Below are 7,145 nucleotides of genomic sequence, written 5' to 3'. Positions count from 1 at the left end.
TACGAGAAGATAGCATTTTCTTTCTCTATTCTCTCTTCTCCAACTCAGCAAAAATCTTACGTGGCAGCTCTAAGAGAAGGCTGACGCCGCGTCATTGTACATGCCCTAATGAAGAATCTATACCACATCAATGGTGTCTGATTGAATTTATATCCGTCGCCATGTTTAATGAACTTTGTGTCATGTTTATGTATATATTTATCTTCTTTTTATCGTTTTTGGTTCTGGATATAAAGGATATGAACTTCCCCCTGCTGCTAAATACTTCTTACTTTCAATATGAAGATGGTACAGCTCAGTATGGCTTTCGTATTGACCCTATGCATATTCTATAGGAACACAACGACTCCCACGTCTTGTTGGACTCACAAAGTCACTTGAAATGATTTTAGTAAGTGACGTGACTTTTTTTCTTACTGCTAGAGCCTCTTGTTATCCTTTTGTACGACTTCCATTGTTTCATCTATCTGCTTCAGTTGATTTGATAACTATTTTTACCAGCTATCCAAGCTCATAAAGGGTGAAGAGGCACTCCAACTGGGTCTTATTGATTCCATAGTTTCTCCTAATGATCTGGTGAATGCTGCTCGTCGTTGTGCATTGGATATCTGTGAACTTAAAAGGCCATGGAACAGAAGCCTTTACAAGACCGACAAACTAGTACCCGTTGGCGAGGCTAGGGAGATTCTTGGGTTTGCAAGGGCTCAAGCTAGAAAGCGGGCTCCCAATCTGAAGCACCCACTTGTTTGTATTGATGTCATTGAAGAAGGAATAGTTTCAGGGCCTCGAGCTGGGCTCTGGAAGGTACATGATGCTATGTATTTTGTTACCTTTACCCTTCTCTTATTTTCCTTTTGTAAACATATTTTACAAAACTTTTTATTCACTTAATGCAAATGCAGGAAGCAACTGCTTTCCAGAGCCTTCTTTTCTCGGATACATGCAGAAGCTTACTTCATGTATTCTTCTCTCAACGGGCAACATCAAAGGTATATGAGATAATTTTTTCTTACTATATGGAATCATGCCATGTCTTATTCCTCCGAAAAAATTGCAACAGGTTCCTGGTACTACGAACTTGGGGTTGATGCCTAGAAAAATAGCGAGAGTCGCCATTGTAGGTGGTGGACTTATGGGTTCTGGAATTGCAACCACAATGATACTAAGTAACTATCCTGTGCTACTTAAAGAAGTGAGGAACTTCTTAATGTTGGCATTGACAGGATAAAAGGTAGAAACATGCTTACTACTAACTATATCTTGTCTATAATTGTATATGTTTTGTTTAAACAAACCATCGTACTTGTTTGTTTCACCAGACAATTTGCAAAGTCGTGTTAGAAAAGGGAAAATGACCAAGGAGAGATATGAGAAGGCTCTCGCTCTTGTGACTGGTACCCTTGGTTATGAAAAGTTCAAAGATGTGGATTTAGTTATAGAGGCAAGCCTCTTTCCGTACTGGTGGGCCAGAATTACACAAGATTCCTAGGCACATTTATGCTTGCTCACAAAGTTGAAATTGCAGGAAAATGAAGCAACAAATATTCGTTGACTTGGAGAAGTATTGCCCTTCCCATTGCATCCTTGCAACTAACACATCCACAATTGATCTCAATCTCATCGGAGAGAAAACAAAGTCCCAAAACCATATTGTCGGTGCACACTTCTTTAGGTATAACGCAAGTATTGTGATGCACATTAGTTATCATTGAGCATCCAGTAACTTATTGCATTGTACAGTCCAGCGCACACAATACCACTTCTGGAAATAATTCGTACCCAGCAAACCTCAGCGCAAGTTATTGTTGACTTGCTGGATGTCGGGAAGAGAATCAAGAAGACACCCATAGTGGTCAGAAATTGTAGCGGTTCCACGGTTAACAGGGTATTCTTAAATTACACTCAGTCAGCACTCTTGCTTGTTGATTGTGGCATGGATGTCTATAAGATTGACCGTGCATGTACAAAATTTGGAATGCCGATGGGCCCATTCAGGTTAGATTCATGATTTTTTTTAAAAAAATACATAGGTTCATGCAACAATTTTGTTGTTTCGTTCTATGGTTCCTTAGCCATCTTTCATGTATGTATATGCAGGGATGCTGATCGTGTTGGTTTTTGTGTTGTTGCGGCCACTATGAAGCAGTACCTTGAGAACTTCCCAGAGAGGGCCTACAACTCTGTGCTAATTCATCTGATGATGGAGGACAACAGGGAAGGTAGGATTAATCAAACAACACAACTAGATTTTGCCTATATGTTCTTTCACATATCACACATGTTTGTGCTGGTTTTTGAAATATGCAACCATGACCTACCATTCATTTAGGTGAAGCCACAGGCAAGGGGTTTTACAACTATGAGGCCAAGAGGAAGGGAACTCCTGATCCTGAAATTATGAAATACATTCAGAAATCTAGGAGCATGACAGGAGTCACACTATACCCTGAGGTTTGGATCCATCTCTTTGTGTTCTACTTATATATTCTGTATTTCCTTAGAGAAAGCCTCGTCGTCTCCATAAACCATGTTTTGCAATGGAATAGCTGTGCCTTACGGTTCACGGTTGGTACATTTATCTATGGGACAATATTACAAAACTCCTAAATAAACATGATGTGTATGTTAAACTAAAAATATTGGATAGCCCTTTTCATTTGTTTGAACCTTTGGTTGAGTTAGCTACTGCATCAATTCTGTATAGTATGAGAGCTAAGAAGTTTCAAGTCCAAGTACCTGCTCACGCAGTATTAAAATAAAATTCTATGGATTACATCAAACCCATGTTAAGGAATAAAATACCTACACATGTGGGAGAGTGTTCAAATGAATATATTACATAAAGCTTTCCATCAATTTGAACTTTTGGTTGAGTAGGCTAGTGCATCAATTATATGATGTAAATGTGGTAATATTCTATAAAAATATAGAATGTGAAGTTTAAAATCAAGTGCATTTGGAAGCTAAGAAAAAACAAATTCAGGATAAATAGTAAACTTGTTCTATAATACTATTTTTCTCTACTCGTTGATTTTTCTCTCGTTGTCATATCACTGTGATCGTGTCTAAGGGAAATAAAACTACTTCCTTGATATGTCGTTTCCCATTTGTTTTGAATCTTCTATGCATCGTTTCAAGGAGATGTTCACCAGATATTTTTCGTTTTGTTGTTATAGTCTGTTCTTAGGATTTTAGCTATATTATGATTTTTTTATGTGTATGCCATTGTTTACATTTGAAACATAATGATGTTTTTGGATGCAAAACAAAATTTTCAGCTACATATTACAACTTCCTGTATGAGATGAACTTTTATGCTTCCACATACGTATGCTCCTACAAACTGTAGCACTTGTTTTAGATTAAAAATAGATGGTTATGATGGTAAAAAAAATCTATAATACATTGACTAGATTCTTGTACCAGTAAATGTTGTGTTTCTTACCAAAGGGATGAGTTGGCTCAAGTGCTAAATGTTTCTACAAATGCATCAGTTGATGGACCTAAGCGAGAAGGATTTAGTTGAGATGGTATTATTCCCAGTGGTAAATGAAGCATGCCGTGTCCTTGATGAGGGCATTGCAGCCAAAGCTTCTGATCTTGACATCGCCTCAATCTTCGGCACAGGATTCCCACCTTATAGGTCTGTTTTTGGAGATTTGGTAGTATAATTATCCTCTCACGGAAAACCTTAGAGGTCCATTTTCAGATATTTGCTAACAACTAACCTATTAATTTGTTCAACCAGGGGAGGCGTCATGTTATGGGGAGATTCCATGGGTGCAAAGTACGTCCACGACAAATTAGAGGAGTGGGCGAATCGCTACTGTGACTTTTTCAGGCCTTGCTCCTACCTTGCTGAAATAGCAAAAGGACGAATTCAACTGGTGAGCATGCCAGTGTTACAGCTGAAATTTTACCGCCTATTTAGTCACCTATTTAACATATACTCCCTCTCCGATCCATATCAGTTGCCACTAATATAGATGTATCTAGACATATTTTAGTTCTAGGTACATTCATACTAGTGACAAGTAATATGAATCGAATGGAGTATTAGTTTCTATTCGTGGTCACTTTTTTAGTAGTTTTTATTTGTTTCATCCATAATTCAAACATGTAACCCAATATTGCATAAATGATATAACATATAAGTGAAAATAAATTTGCATTTGCAGAGTGCAGCAGCAGATCAAGTCAAGGCTCGGCTATAGAGGATGAACGGGATATTTCTTTGAGCACAGGGGAATTGTGTTACAAGTAAGGAGCAATTATAAAAAAAGAGTAGTAATAGCAACCTTTAGGACTTTTATGTATTTTGTACGGTGACTCAAAATGGTTGAGAACATTATGATGGTTTTGAGTTCCGACAGTTTTCATCGTTCCGTTGTACTAATGTGAAGAAGAGTTGCTACGCGAAGGGATGATTACGTGCACTAATATTATCCAATTCATGCTTGGAGCGGAAGCTGTCAAACCATTGCTTTTGATATGTTGTCTTCAGTAAGAACAGACGTACAATATCCTCAGTAAACACCGAGGGCGTGGAGCGAAAAGTGCTATTAGCGCCGACCTCCCAAGAGCCTTTTAAACGAATACGAAAATAATGTTTTAAAATTCAAAAAAAAATCTAAAAAGAAGCATACGAGTACATCTAAATATATAGTATGCACCGCACGTTTCATCAAAATATACTAGGAAGCATTGGCACGGTGACACTTCGTGCCCGTAGGATAATCATGATGCGATTAGTAAACAAAAATTGTAGTATTTTTTTTCGAATAGAAGAGGCGACGGATGATCACTAGTACAGATCGGGTAGTCACACACGGCTAAAACGGCCTATCGCACATGATAAACCTAACCGTCACTACACAAGGGTGGGCGGTCCGCCTCAACAAGGCACACGGTTTCTTAAATCGTATGCGACATTTTGTCCTGTCGCAAACGGTTGAGTGCAAAGAACTGTGTGCGATAGGACACACGGTGCGTTAAGCTTAACCGTCGGCAGTTTTTAATTTAGACGTATGCGTTCAGCAGAGATGTCACATGTTTGTGTAAGCAAGCCGTATGATTTCAGCAAGCATCGAATATGATTTATCTACGCAACAAGCATTACTAAGCTGTTCTCCATAGCACATAATCCAACATTACATTCAAACGTATATATGATCAGATGCACCAACAACACACAATATAATATCAATTATATTGATTGCATAGTTCATCCACCACATATACAATTATTTGGACATGGTGACACTGCTAGCTATACAAAGATATACGAAGTAGATAATTAGAAGTCTTCTTGATTGCGTCTTTGCCCCTTCAAAGTTGTTGATTGCCACAAGTGAAGCACAGTGGTGAACTTTCTCAAGTGAAGTGCAATTCCTGACCATCGAAGGGTTGTTGAACAACAATATCATCAATGTAAAAGTATAGAAACACATAAAAGCTAGAAACAAATGAGCGCAACTCAAATGATTAGTGGACTTACCCATAAATACGCGTGCAACTGCATCAGAGATCGCGAGCTACACCACAATGCGGACTAGTAAGGAAAAATGTTGGGAGGCAAGCGTCTCCCTTCGCTCCAATTTTACCATGAAAGATTTAGGCTAAACGTTGCCTAAAATCTATCTAGATTTATAGAATCTGTGAAAAGTAATTTAGAGCGAAAGGAGAGGAAAGCCTCACAAGCCATCGCTCTTGGTTACCTCTTTTGTCTATATGTTATTAGCAGATCCTATAACATGACTAAAGATCAGTAATCATACCTTCTTATGCAGGGTCACCAAAATAGTATTCATATTATACAAAATAGTACAATATCAATTGTGAAGAAATAATCAATTTGTCCCACATGTGCTCATATCTGGTGTACATTCTACCACATAAACAACTTCAAACACATGGTGTAACATATATATTCGGTAATAATTTTCATTGAATATGCACAAATCTGGTCACAAATACATGCTATCTAACATATATGCATAGATCAACTTGTCTCAGATGTGCACAAATATGGTCACAAATACAAGATATCTAACACATGTATATAGAATTGGTAATCACTATCAACAAATACAAAACCGGTAAACACACATCCTATCAGTCCACATCTTAGACATACATCCGGTAAAACACATTAAGGTACAACACGCACGGTAGATCCGAACCATACATAGGAGTTAAAAGTTTGGTATGTATGTATACCTTTTTGGCGGAGACCATACGGCTGGCGTTGGAGGGCGATGATGAACCAGGATGACCGGTGTTCAACCGCCCGGAGATTCATGAGCCAACTGTTGCAGGGCCGCCGGGGAGGTCATCGGCATTGCAGCGACGAAGACCTCCTAGAAGATCTTGCTTCCGCCCCGCCAACCAGGTGATATTCTGGGTAGCAGATCTAAAAGAAGTGAGGCGGCTATCGACTGGAGTGGTGGTCGCACTACTGGTCCAAATATATACCATGGAGATGGTAGGATTAGGTAGGATGGGCCGTAATGGGCCTTTATTTTCCCCACAATGTCCGTTACAAGTCAATCGTGTGCAATGAGACACTTCGCACATGATTGCTGAAGGATTAACTGTGTGCGATGTGTGATGTGGTGGATCGCACACGTTTCCTTAAGGATCAATTGTGTGTGATGTGGTGCATTGCACATGGTTGCTTAAGGATCAATTGTGTGTGATGTGGTGCATTGCACACGGTTGTTTAACGATCAGTTGTGTGTGATGTGGTGCATCACACACGCCTGTTAGATGATGCATCGCGTGCAATTCATTTTGGACAAAGCGTGCTTGATGAGAACAAACAAACAAAATGTGATTTAGAAAACAAATGTCGAGCAAGGCATAATGAAATATATTTTATAGTATTTGGTTATAGGCCGGAAGGGATCCAATCAAATATGGTTGCCCTAGCTACCTATTACAAAAGACCATTAACTTAACACATTACAAGTTAGTATTAAATACTCACTACACACTACCTAATTAATTACTATTACTCCACATTTAATAGTAGTGAGTACGTGCTCACTGCACTCACTACACGCTAAACGTCTTCCTCGTCGTCCGAAATGACAACGACATCAGCGGCGGCGGCTCCACCCTTCCCGGATCTTGAAACTCCGTCT

The 7,145-nt window shown here is 39.0% G+C and overlaps 1 pseudogene; it reads left to right on the top strand.

The window, feature by feature from the left end:
* The first annotated feature begins 339 nt into the window (after positions 1–339).
* LOC127321211 (peroxisomal fatty acid beta-oxidation multifunctional protein MFP2-like) lies at positions 340–4,214 on the top strand (annotated as a pseudogene).
* The last annotated feature ends 2,931 nt before the right edge of the window (positions 4,215–7,145 follow it).

Source organism: Lolium perenne, chromosome 6, assembly GCF_019359855.2.
Source record: "Lolium perenne isolate Kyuss_39 chromosome 6, Kyuss_2.0, whole genome shotgun sequence".
Taxonomy (NCBI): Eukaryota; Viridiplantae; Streptophyta; class Magnoliopsida; order Poales; family Poaceae; genus Lolium; species Lolium perenne.
Note: the sequence above shows the minus strand (reverse complement) of the source record. Positions and strands in the feature narration are given on the sequence as shown.